Source organism: Phalangium opilio, unplaced genomic scaffold (assembly GCF_054372755.1).
Source record: "Phalangium opilio isolate 3A_F unplaced genomic scaffold, DU_Popi_V2 ptg000093l_1, whole genome shotgun sequence".
NCBI lineage: Eukaryota > Metazoa > Arthropoda > Arachnida > Opiliones > Phalangiidae > Phalangium > Phalangium opilio.
Genome location: NW_028324198.1, coordinates 1,357,257 through 1,371,575, shown reverse-complemented (window position 1 = coordinate 1,371,575; position 14,319 = coordinate 1,357,257).

The window sequence follows — 14,319 nt, the reverse complement described above, 5'->3', positions numbered from 1 at the left end:
TATAGGTGGTAATCACGAACTCATTGATAATTTAATTGCAATTGAGTGTAAAATTAGTTAGCAATCCAATACATATTAAATGTGTTACATTCTGGCATCTATCTCCATCATCTTCGTTAAGGTTAAGACATACGCGGCGATCGGCTAGGGTTACGAGAAACTTCTAGCCTCCCAACGGTGGGGCTTCCACAAAAGTCCACGCAATTGCGCTGTTCTGATCCATAGCTAAGATTTGAAACCTTTATATACTACATATGTGAGTAAGGCGAAACATTAGTATTAGTCTAGTCCCTCAAGAATGTTCAATAGTTATTTTTAAAACGATGAAACGCTCAATAAGCTGAATAACTATCAAAGAAAATGTATAATATTAATTAAATATTAATATAATCTTGTTTGTCAACTTAGACACAAAGAATAACAAAGTCGGCTCGGCTAGGGGTGTGTGTGTGTGTGTGTGTGGGGGTGTGTTGGCGTCTGTATACGATTGACATGTGGGGATTCTGACAATCTTTTCACCCACATAGTGGGGACCCGACTTACATGTGGGGACATTTTAAAGTCCTCACATGTAAGTAATTAGATAAAGGATATAATTAGACTAATTAGAGCCCAAATTAATTTTTTTAAAAAAGTCCCCACTTGTAAGGTACTTGGTCTTTTCACATTACAAGTGGGGACCATGGAAATTAACACATATCCGAGAGATGTCGCCAGAGGTTTTCACACACCCGGGTACCCAGTTGTACGAAATGAGGACCATATGGTCTCTTCGGCGTACATGTGGGGGCTCAAAAATGGGTTTTCATTAAAATAAGCACAGATAGATGTCGCTACTTTAGAAATACAAAATATACATTATTCAGCGATAACAATATAAAATCTTGTATCTCACAGACCGAACGGTGATTTTTTCATAATTTAATTACACTTGACGTACGAAAACTACTTTTCCTAATTCTTTAGGCGTCATTAAATTAACTTCGTTTAAAACATTAACTCGATTTAAAAAACTGTATGTCCCCAGATGTACATTAAAAAGATGGCCAAGTCCCCCACATTTTAAAATGGGACTAACGTTACATATAATGTAATTTTCATCATAATTATCAATATTTTAATTAAAAAAAGTGAATTAAAATGAATTTTGAAAACATGTATATTAACGACCCCACTTGTCCGTTGAAATGACAGCGAAGGTCCCCACTTGTAAAATTATCTAGTTTAAAAAAATATCTTCAAATATTTGAAGGAACCGTAAAAATCCTATTTCTAAAATTTCATCATAATAATCTACATTTTAATTACAAAAGTATAATATACATGTATTTAGAAAATGTGTGTATAAAAGACCCCACTTGTCTGTTGAAATGACAGCCAAGGTCCCCACTTGTAAATTTATCGAGTGTGAAAAATTATCTTGAAATACTTGATGTAACCATATAGGCTTTGACAATAATTCAAAATCTAAAAATTTATACACAAATGTCCCCAGATATATGGTAGGAAGATGGTTTAGGTCCCCACTTGTAAACCTGAAATTGGCTCAAAACTTAAAAGTTAAGCTAGAAATAGGACTGATTACATAAATTTCATTCTGATAATCAATATTTTAACTATAAAATTATAATATACATGAAATTTGAAAATGTGTGTTTAAAAGACCCCACTTGTCAGTTGAAATGACAGTGAAGGTCCCCACTTGTAAATGTATCGGGTGTGAAAAATGAAATACTTGATGGAATCATATAGGCTTTGAAACTAATTCAAAATCTCTTAATTTATACACAAATGTCCCCAGATATAAGGTAGGAAGACGGTTTAGGTCCCCACTTGTAAACCTGAAATTAGCTCAAAACTTAAGTGTTAAGCCTTTCAAAGGTCCGATTACCTAAATTTCATTATAATAATCAATATTTAAACTCTAATATTAAAATATACATGAAATTAGAAAATGTGTGTTTAAAAGACCCCACTTGTCTGTTGAAATGACGGTGAAGGTCCCCACTTGTAAATTTATCGAGTGTGAAAAATGAAATTGAAATACTTGATGGAACCATATAGGCTTTGACACTAATTCAAAATCTAATAACTTATACACAAATGTCCCCAGATATAAGGTAGGAAGACGGTTTAGGTCCCCACTTGCAAACCTGAAATTAGCTCAAAACTTAAGTGTTAAGCTAGAAATAGGACTGATTACTTAAATTTCATTATAATAATCAATATTTAAACTATAAAATTAAAATATACATGAAATTAGAAAATGTGTGTTTAAAAGACCCCACTTGTCTGTTGAAATGACGGTGAAGGTCCCCACTTGTAAATTTATCGAGTGTGAAAAATGAAATTGAAATACTTGATTGAACCATATAGGCTTTGACACTAATTTAAAACCTAATAATTTATACACAAATGTCCCCAGATATAAGGTTGGAAGACTGTTTAGGTCCCCACTTGTAAACCTGAAATCAGCTGAAAACTTAAGTGTTAAGCCTTTAAAAGGTCTTATTACCTAAATTTCATTATAATAATCAATATTAAAACTATAAAATTAAAATATACCTGAAATTAGAAAATGTGTGTTTAAAAGACCCCACTTGTCTGTTGAAATGACGGTGAAGGTCCCCACTTGTAAATTTATCGAGTGTGAAAAATGAAATTGAAATACCTGATGGAACCATATAGGCTTCGACACTAGTACAAAATCTAATAATTTATACACAAATGTCCCCAGATATAAGGTAGGAAGACGGTTTAGGTCCCCACTTGTAAACCTGAAATTAGCTCAAAACTTAAGTGTTAAGCCTTTAAAAGGTCTTATTACCTAAATTTCATTATAATAATCAATATTAAAACTATAAAATTAAAATATACCTGAAATTAGAAAATGTGTGTTTTAAAGACCCCACTTGTATGTTGAAATGACTGTGAAGGTCCCCACTTGTAAATTTATCGAGTGTGAAAAATGAAATTGAAATGCTTGATTGAACCATATAGGCTTTGACACTAATATAAAACATAATAATTTATACACAAATGTCCCCAGATATAAGGTTGGAAGACTGTTTAGGTCCCCACTTGTAAACCTGAAATCAGCTCAAAACTTAAGTGTTAAGCCTTTAAAAGGTCCGATTACCTAAATTTCATTATAATAATCAATATTTAAACTATAAAATTAAAATATACATGAAATTAGAAAATGTGTGTTTAAAAGACCCCACTTGTCTGTTGAAATGACGGTGAAGGTCCCCACTTGTAAATTTATCGAGTGTGAAAAATGAAATTGAAATACTTGATTGAACCATATAGGCTTTGACACTAATTTAAAACATAATAATTTATACACAAATGTCCCCAGATATAAGGTTGGAAGACTGTTTAGGTCCCCACTTGTAAACCTGAAATCAGCTCAAAACTTAAGTGTTAAGCCTTTAAAAGGTCCGATTACCTAAATTTCATTATAATAATCAATATTTAAACTATAAAATTAAAATATACATGAAATTAGAAAATGTGTGTTTAAAAGACCCCACTTGTCTGTTGAAATGACGGTGAAGGTCCCCACTTGTAAATTTATCGAGTGTGAAAAATGAAATTGAAATACTTGATTGAACGATATAGGCTTTGACACTAATATAAAACATAATAATTTATACACAAACGTCTCCAGATATAAGGTTGGAAGACTGTTTAGGTCCCCACTTGTAAACCTGAAATCAGCTGAATACTTAAGTGTTAAGCCTTTAAAAGGTCTTATTACCTAAATTTCATTATAATAATCAATATTAAAACTATAAAATTAAAATATACCTGAAATTAGAAAATGTGTGTTTAAAAGACCCCACTTGTATGTTGAAATGACGGTGAAGGTCCCCACTTGTAAATTTATCGAGTGTGAAAAATGAAATTGAAATACTTGATTGAACCATATAGGCTTTGACACTAATTTAAAACATAATAATTTATACACAAATGTCCCCAGATATAAGGTTGGAAGACTGTTTAGATCCCCACTTGTAAACCTGAAATCAGCTCAAAACTTAAGTGTTAAGCCTTTAAAAGGTCTTATTACCTAAATTTCATTATAATAATCAATATTAAAACTATAAAATTAAAATATACCTGAAATTAGAAAATGTGTGTTTAAAAGACCCCACTTGTCTGTTGAAATGACGGTGAAGGTCCCCACTTGTAAATTTATCGAGTGTGAAAAATGAAATTGAAATACCTGATGGAACCATATAGGCTTCGACACTAGTACAAAATCTAACAATTTATACACAAATGTCCCCAGATATAAGGTTGAAAGACGGTTTAGGTCCCCACTTGTAATCCTGAAATTAGCTCAAAACTTGAGTGTTAAGCTAGAAATAGGACTGATTACTTAAATTTCATTCTGATAATCAATATTTTAACTATAAAGTTATAATATACATGAAATTTGAAAATGTGTGTTTAAAAGACCCCACTTGTCAGTTGAAATGACTGTGAAGGTCCCCACTTGTAAATTTATCGAGTGTGAAAAATGAAATTGAAATACCTGGTGGAACCATATAGGCTTCGACATTAGTACAAAATCTAATAATTTGTACACAAATGTCCCCAGATATAAGGTTGGAAGACTGTTTAGGTCCCCACTTGTAAACCTGAAATCAGCTCAAAACTTACGTGTTAAGCCTTTAAAAGGTCCGATTACCTAAGTTTCATTATAATAATATATATTTAAACTATAAAATTAAAATATACATGAAATTAGAAAATGTGTGTTTAAAAGACCCCACTTGTCTGTTGAAATGACTGTGAAGGTCCCCACTTGTAAATTTATCGAGTGTGAAAAATGAAATACTTGATGGAATCATATAGGCTTTGAAACTAATTCAAAATCTAATAGTTTATACACAAATGTCCCCAGATATAAGGTAGGAAGACGGTTTAGGTCCCCACTTGTAAACCTGAAATTAGCTCAAAACTTAAGTGTTAAGCTAGAAATAGGACTGATTACTTAAATTTCATTCTAATAATCAATATTTTAACTATAACAGAAAAAGTTTCTTGTATTAGAGTGAGTTATTAAAGTCTTTGTGAGAGGAGGATTTATTTTGTTGTTTTTTTCCTGTGGATTTATAGACTTATATACTTTGTTCCAGTATTGGTTATCAGCAGTGGCTTTCAGCACAAGCAAAAATAGGTCTCTATGTAACGACGAACAAATATTTTGTTTCATTATACAGAATATCGCGTTTTAAAATCCTAAATATCAGTATTGCTTTCTTCTGTTGGCAGTACGCAAAAACCTACCTCCCATAGAGACCTAGCATTGCTCGAACTGACCACCGAAGCTGGAACAGTGTATATATCGCGTCAGCTGCCGTCGGAGGTAAGGAGTAGAGCGAGGGGTTGGATATTTTGGATAAAATGTAGGGGATTTCGAAATCCAATTTGATTTCTTCGTGTATCGTTTGATTTCGTCGGATTTTGATTCATTTCAAGATTCGATAAATTCCCACGGATTTCGTCGGATTATATTTCCACGGATTTTGAGGTATTTCCTGTGATTTCCTCGTATTTTCAGATTTTTCTGTTGATTTCGTTGGATTCTGAGATTTTTTCTTGGATTTTGTGATTGTTTTAATGAATTTCGCGATGTCTTTACTGATTTTGTGATTTTTTTAAAGATTTTTTTATTTTGTTTTTTCTTTACTGATTTTCTGATTTCGTTATTTCGTTACTGATTTCGGATTTTTGTAAAATTTCGAAATCAGCGAAATAAGTTTGATTTCATTCCGGATTTCTGATTTTGTTATTGATTTCTTATTTCTTAAGTTGGATTTCGTGAATGACCGACCCCTCGGAGTCGCCTATCCTATAGCGAGAAAAAAATTTCCTCGCGCGTTTATGATTTCACAACAAAACGAGAGGAGAGGAGAATCTCGTCTGGTTGCCATCCATTATGACAGTGCAGAGAATGTAGGGGAGAATTATACACCTTCTGTTTTGTTCTGCCAACTACTGTTGGTTCTTTACATGTACATGAAAGAAACAGATGAAAATCGGGTTCGGGGTAGGAGTGTTGTTCAAAGACTGGTAAAAAGGAGACAGAAGTAGATTACCATGGCGCGAAAACTTTATTTTTGAATTTCGGCTCTAATTTCCAGAAATCTTATGGTTGAAATGTATTTATTATTATCTGGGAGAGTTTCTAATTGTGTTTGATAAGGCTAAATATGTTTAAAATTATATTAACGGCTTGTTGAAATTAAAATTAAATTTAACATAGAGTTGTAGCTTTAAGTTCATTTACTTCTGACAAGAAAATCTACGTGACGAATTGTAGGCGGATTTATATATAATGATAATGCATGAAAGGGATAAAATAGATCGGATAACAGAGACAGATAGCATCACTTGACGTGGGGCCTTTGGGACTTGGGCTAAATATATTTTTAAAAGTGGACAAGAAAATTTCACTCTTCGTTTCTCTTTGGGTACATTATGGGTTACTATACCGAAGGTTTACGAATAACTAAAAACGTGGACGTGGTCATGTGGTACACTGCAGGCTTGTGTTATGTGACTTAAGAGTCGCGTACAAGTGTCTTCATCGTTATCGGCGTTAATCTCTGTTGAAAAGGAGAATTAATTGTTGCAACTAATTGGAAGAATAGGAACTTGTCAATTCGGGCTTAACTCCGCCCCCAGCGCCATTATGGTATGTTTTTTAACAGAATGAAAGCTATATAAGCCCCTCCTCCTGGTAGGTTTTTTAGCACTACTGAAGGTAGACTGACGTTGCATGATGTAGTACTGCCAAGTCCCTATTATGGGTTTGATATAGCTTCTGGAAGGCTTCTGGTTTGTTCGCATTTATTTTGCAATTCCTTCACAACATGTTAATTTTGGACTAATTACACAAATTTAAAATAATCCTAATTAAAGTGTCGTTTAAATGGAAACTGGTTCCAAGCGTAATTTGAATTACCGCAGACATTTGTGAGATATCAAGGTTAGATTAATTACTTTTAGATGAAAACAGTGGGGAAGTTATTTTGTCTCGGTTATGACAGCTAATCCACCTTAATCCCAATCGTCTTAAGTTGGGGCTATCTCGGGATTCTTGGAGGGGATTAACTGGAAGAAAATTAAGAAATTCGTCTGTGGTATGTTACAGTAGCAGCCGACAGACGAATTTCTTCCCGTGCCTCTCCTCCACGAATCACAAGATAAGCCTATTTTCTGGCGATAGGGAATAAGGTGGATCATAAGTTAATAAGTTATTTTCCGTAAGTATGAAACTTATGCTAGAGACTTACTGAGAGCTATCGAGATGGACGCTAGAATTGAGTACACTCGGTTTTCCAGTCCATCTTTCTATTTAGTCTGTGTTAAGCCTTTGTCAACGTCACTTCAACACAAGCTCTCAGTAACCAGTGACAAACTTATGGAACATATCTTATGACCTTATGGTGGATTGAAAATATTAATTAGTAATAATTCGTATTCATAATAAATTAGGAAAATTGAAGCGTTTAAATAGTTTTTAAAGCCATAATTAATTACTTGAGACTCAATCGCAATCAGTGCCTACAGATGGAAAGTTCAAACAGAGATCTTCGAACGGTATGAGTCGTAGGATTTAAAAGTATTGTAATAAATGCCGGCGCGATTTATCTATTATGAATAATTGAGGATCCTACCTTTATTTTCTACTATATTTTCACTCTGGAAAATCTAGATGTATGAATAGACAAAAAGGGTAGAAACACTTTGTTTCAATCGTATTTAGAAACTGTGGGTTAAATATTTAATAGGCTTCTTTTTAAGTAATTGTTCAAATTACAAGGGAGGTAAATTAAAGGAACTAAGGCAATTTTAAAGCAAAATATTTAGTGGTTACAAATAATTTTCTTTTCAAGCCATTTTTTATTTTGAAATGTCGATAAATTTGGGAATGAAAACACCGTTGTAAAGAAATTTGTTATAAATAAGTAAAACAACGTTAATAAAATACAATGCCGAACCAATTCTTCTCGAAGTTTTTTGCAATATCATTCGTATTTAGCTTCTTTAAAATCTCTAGTCTTAAATTGATATGTTCTAGCATCACAGAATTAATTAAGGTTTCTCTTATTAGCCTGTAATAATGAAAAGCTTCAATAGTAGGAAGATTTTTAGAATAATCGCGCTAGTGAAAATTGTTTGTATCTTTCAAAATCTCAAAAAAAACATGAATACCTTTAATATGTTAATTTCTTGCTGAGCTGTGCTAATTAACTGGCAACTAAATAATTATAAATAGCAATTAGAAAAATGGTTTTGAACTAATTAATTAGCAATTAGACATAAAATAGTTAAATTCAATGATAAATTAGTCATCTATTTTTCAAGTAATAAATTACAATTTCAAATTTCTAATTATTTACCTGTATAATTAAGGTCAAAAAAACTGCAAGTAACAAATAACGCCTTAAAAGTGCCCATAGACTTCCTATTCCGCCTTTGGTAATGCATTTAATGTTTTCGATAAAGGGGTATGGAAGCCTAAAATGTATTATTCTCGAGAAGTGAGCCAAGCTTCGAAACTTCCGTCATGCTAAATTTTGTTTCATTTCAGAATTTTTCTTGCCACTGCTCCTAAATCGGACTCCGGATTTGTAAATCTATGGGCACTAGCCGGTCCACTACTATTAATTCAAGAAGGGAAAATCATGGAAACATCGAAATATGGGAGTTACGATTCACGAAAGAGTCATAGACTTCACTGTGAGAGAAAGAAAGGAAACATTGGACGGGATAACAATTTAGTTCCCCCCTCACTACTGGTATAGTACAGTCATTTTAGCCCAAAAATAGAGGGAACCCGCAACAAATTGAAACAAAGCTGGAAATTTAAGATCTTATAGATTTTTGGGCGCTCTTTAACGTGGTGTGGTCTCCCACACTCTCCCATTGGAGGAATTTCCGCCATATTGGAAAATGGCTGACAAAATCGAGAAAACGTTTAATAACTCCGGTTCTACTTAACCGATTAACACGTAATTAGGCTTCAATTGTAGATCACCTTCGACCACATAATTCATCTCTTAAAATATTTTGCCCTACAACTAACCGGAAGTTCACAATCTGACTCTGAAGATTAGCCTCATATAAAAATGGGAATTTGAAGCATTTTATGGATTCTATATTCAGAATACATTTCCAAAATCGAGAAAAAGTTTAATAACTCTGGTTCTACTAACCCGATTAACAAGTTATTAGGCTTCAATTGTAGATTACTTTCAAACACATAATTCATCCTATAAAATATGTTGTCCTACAACTAACCGGAAGTTCACAATCCTGCCCGGAAGGTAAGGCAAATCTAATTTTTGAGTATTTCGAAACAGTCTCAAGCGAAATAATAGCAAAGCGGGTTTTAAACCTAAAATATATTATTCCCATTATATTTTTACCTCTTTAAGTGACGATAACGTCACGGAGAGGTATTATACTGGACATGAATGGGGGGGGGGGGTTGTCTGTCTTTGTGTGTCGGTCACCGCGTTCGCAGTTGGCAAATCGGAACTAACGTGTTCGCAGTATAATTTTTGGCTTTTACTCCCAACGTTAGGATCAAGAAGTGCGTGGCAATCGGCTAGGGTAACGAGAAACGTCTAGCCTCCCAATTGCAGGGATTCAACCAAATGTTCATGCAATTGCGGATTTCTTATCATTTATTGTGAATCAATCGCCTTATATACCCTAAATTTCCAAAAATTGTTAAAGAGGCCTACGCTAGAATTCAAACGTCAACAATAGCTATGTTTAATATTATTTTAGGAATTAAGTTTCTTAAAACGACTTCAGTAGAATTACGGCAAACTTCTGACGATTAAATTAATTAATATCAATTATATTTTCTTAATTATTTAAGAATAACCTCTTAATTGCGTCTCGTATCGGAGAGGTTTATTTTGGTTTACCAACTTGTATATTAGTATATTTATCAATATTGGTTAAGCTTAAGTTTAATCATAGTCCTCTACTTGAGGTTGAGCCTCAAAATCTCTATGTTTATTTGAACAAGATACTCCCTTGCATTGTCTACAAATTGAAGAACAGACTGGACCAGTTTTACCGCATTCACATTTCAAGTCACAGACTTCCTTGCATTTACGAGGGATCATCTGCAGTAGCTCAGCTGGAGCAGGTTGTAGAGTGGTAACGATTGGTTTGAGTTCAGATCCTACCTGTCTCCAACCCCATTCTCTAGCATTTAGGCTGCTTCCAAGCCACGTTTGAACTTGGTGATAAACTCTATTTGAATGCTGCTTTGCTGCCGCACTTGTTGGTGGAAGAGAAGCTAATTCAAAAGCTCAATTCCATGATCTTCATTTAAAGTATACACTTGGTTTTGTCAACTTTGTTTCACACGCTTTAACTCAACTTTAGCCGTATTGGCAAGTGTGGGCGAACAATGGTATATATTAAAACATTAAGTTTTATGATGGTACAAAGGCAGTTTTACCCTCTCCCGTACTATACATTATAGCTCTTGTAAGAAAAGAAGCAAAATTTGTCAGTAATAGGAACTGTATGTTTAATTTTTGAAACGTATTCTGAAAATAGAAACCATAAAATGGCATAAATGCTTTAAATCCCCATTTTTTATATGAGGCTAATCTTCAGGGTCAGATTGTGAACTTTCGGTTAGTTGTAGGGCAAAATATCTTAGGAGATGAATTATGTGTTTGAAAGTGATCTACAATTGAAGCCTAATTACGTGTTAATCGGTTAAGTAGAACCGGAGTTATTAAACGTTTTATCGATTTTGTCCGCCATTTTCCAATATGGCGGAAATTCCTCCAATGGGAGAGTGTGGGAGACCACACCACGTTAAAGAGCGCCCAAAAATCTATAAGATCTGAAATTTTCAGCTTTGTTTCAATTTGTTGCGGGTTAAAACCTATTTTTCCTGTACTAGTAGTGGGATGCATTCTCTCTCGTGTAGATAAAACTCGATTTTTTTACTTAAAATCGTCGAAAGAGATTAATTGAAAATCCAATCGGCTAATTAGCCAAAACAAAACCCAATTAATTTTTCAATAGATAAATTTCTTTCCGATGCATACTAATTTATTATAATTATTTCCAAATTATCTATTTTCATTTTCAAGTAGTGAAAATGCCAATTAGTTTTAATTTTAATGAGCTAACTAATTAATAAGCACAGCTCGGATTTCTTGTATCTCTTTCCCCCGAGTAAAATCTATGTTTAGCAACTATACTCAGAGTTTGAGCGGTATCTCAAGAATTCTCGGTTTGGAATTCAGCAAAATATTTTAGATATTAAATTAACTAACGTTTCATCATTTTTTTTGACTTGGGGCAAAAACTGACCTTAACTCGGACATACTTTTTTCTCTTAATTGCCCTGATATTTCGGTGCTTCAGGATAGTGTTAATGAGGGTCCACTAATTGTTTCTCCCCTAAATGGAAAATTGACTTTCTTAAAAGCAACACCGCAACCTAAAACAACGCCATTATTAAAACATTTTACTGGAAACTATTTGAACTGAGGATGGATCACCTGTAACTGAAGCTGATTTACCTTATTTTTAACAGTTTAAAGAACATAATAATTACATTCATAATCTTTATCCTTTAATTATAGCATATACTTAAGACTTTTCTCTCTCCGTTGCTTTAAATGAAGATTGAAAACTATAGCATTTCCACTTCAAATATTCTTCATATTTAATTTAAATTTCCTCAAATTTGACGAACTAGACCCTTATTTTACTTACCAAAATGTTTTAAAGGTTCAAATAAGTATTCTTTTATGTTCAACATACCAAATAATGCTTATATTCAAGTAGTTATATTTGTCTGTTTAAATGAATCAAACAATTTTATTTCTACCTAAAGAAAACCAATACCTTAACATCAGATTGCACTTTATTACCACCGATGAATTATTAATTTTATATATATTTAACTGTGATAACTATAACCAACTGTATTTTTTTATATATATATATATATGCATTTATTACTCTTATATACAATTACTGTGAAAATTATAACCATTTCTAGTACAAGGCGGTAAACTCTGACTTTATGTAGCAAACAACAAATAAATAAAACATATGAATAATTCTTGGTGGCGTTAAAGAATAACTTTAACGGTTGCATATGTCAAGCTTAAGATTCAATGCTAATATCTGCAGGCAGTCTTGGATTTGCATGTTTTGCCAAGATTGTTTTTTTCCAAGAGCTTTCCATATTACATAAACTGATTATCTTCAGGAATCTGAAAGATTTCAACGATATTTTCGAAGCCTTCTCGTAGATTATTTTTTACATCGATAACTGACAAGCGTAATAAATCTTATTCCTACTAAATTAAGGAAAATTGTAATCATTATTTTAATTTTATATTTTAAATATTGATTATTATAATGAAATTTAGGTAATCGGACCTTTTAAAGGCTTAACACTTAAGTTTTGAGCTGATTTCAGGTTTACAAGTGGGGACCTAAACCGTCTTCCAACCTTATATCTGGGGACATTTTTGTATAAATTATTAGATTTTGAATTAGTGTCAAAGCCTATATGGTTCAATCAAGTATTTCAATTTCATTTTTCACACTCGATAAATTTACAAGTGGGGACCTTCACAGTCATTTCAACATACAAGTGGGGTCTTTAAAACACACATTTTCTAATTTCAGGTATATTTTAATTTTATAGTTTTAATATTGATTATTATAATGAAATTTAGGTAATAAGACCTTTTAAAGGCTTAACACTTAAGTTTTGAGCTAATTTCAGGTTTACAAGTGGGGACCTAAACCGTCTTCCTACCTTATATCTGGGGACATTTGTGTATAAATTATTAGATTTTGTACTAGTGTCGAAGCCTATATGGTTCCATCAAGTTTTTCAATTTCATTTTTCACACTCGATAAATTTACAAGTGGGGACCTTCACCGTCATTTCAACTGACAAGTGGGGTCTTTTAAACACACATTTTCAAATTTCATGTATATTATAATTTTATAGTTAAAATATTGACTATCAGAATGAAATTTAAGTAATCAGTCCTATTTCTAGCTTAACACTTAGGTTTTGAGCTAATTTCAGGTTTACAAGTGGGGACCTAAACCGTCTTCCTACCTTATATCTGGGGACATTTGTGTATAAATTATTAGATTTTGAATTAGTGTCGAAGCCTATATGGTTCCATCAAGTTTTTCAATTTCATTTTTCACACTCGATAAATTTACAAGTGGGGACCTTCACCGTCATTTCAACTGACAAATGGGGTCTTTTAAACACACATTTTCAAATTTCATTTATATTATAATTTTATAGTTAAAATATTGATTATCAGAATGAAATTTAAGTAATCAGTCCTATTTCTAGCTTAACACTTAAGTTTTGAGCTAATTTCAGGTTTACAAGTGGGGACCTTCACCGTCATTTCAACAGACAAGTGGGGTCTTTTAAACACACATTTTCTAATTTCATGTATATTTTAATTTTATAGTTTAAATATTGATTATCAGAATGAAATTTAGGTAATCGGACCTTTTAAAGGCTTAACACTTAAGTTTTGAGCTGATTTCAGGTTTACAAGTGGGGACCTAAACCGTCTTCCAACCTTATATCTGGGGACATTTGTGTATAAATTATTAGATTTTGAATTAGTGTCGAAGCCTATATGGTTCCATCAAGTTTTTCAATTTCATTTTTCACACTCGACAAATTTACAAGTGGGGACCTTCACCGTCATTTCAACTGACAAGTGGGGTCTTTTAAACACACATTTTCTAATTTCATGTATATTATAATTTTATAGTTAAAATATTGATTATCAGAATGAAATTTAAGTAATCAGTCCTATTTCTAGCTTAACACTTAAGTTTTGAGCTAATTTCAGGTTTACAAGTGGGGACCTGAACCGTCTTCCTACCTTATATCTGGGGACATTTGTGTATAAATTATTAGATTTTGAATTAGTGTCGAAGCCTATATGGTTCCATCAAGTTTTTCAATTTGATTTTTCACACTCGACAAATTTACAAGTGGGGACCTTCACCGTCATTTCAACTGACAAGTGGGGTCTTTTAAACACACATTTTCAAATTTCATGTATATTATAATTTTATAGTTAAAATATTGATTATCAGAATGAAATTTAAGTAATCAGTCCTATTTCTAGCTTAACACTCAAGTTTTGAGCTAATTTCAGGATTACAAGTGGGGACCTAAACCGTCTTTCAACCTTATATCTGGGGACATTTGTGTATAAATTGTTAGATTTTGTACTAGTG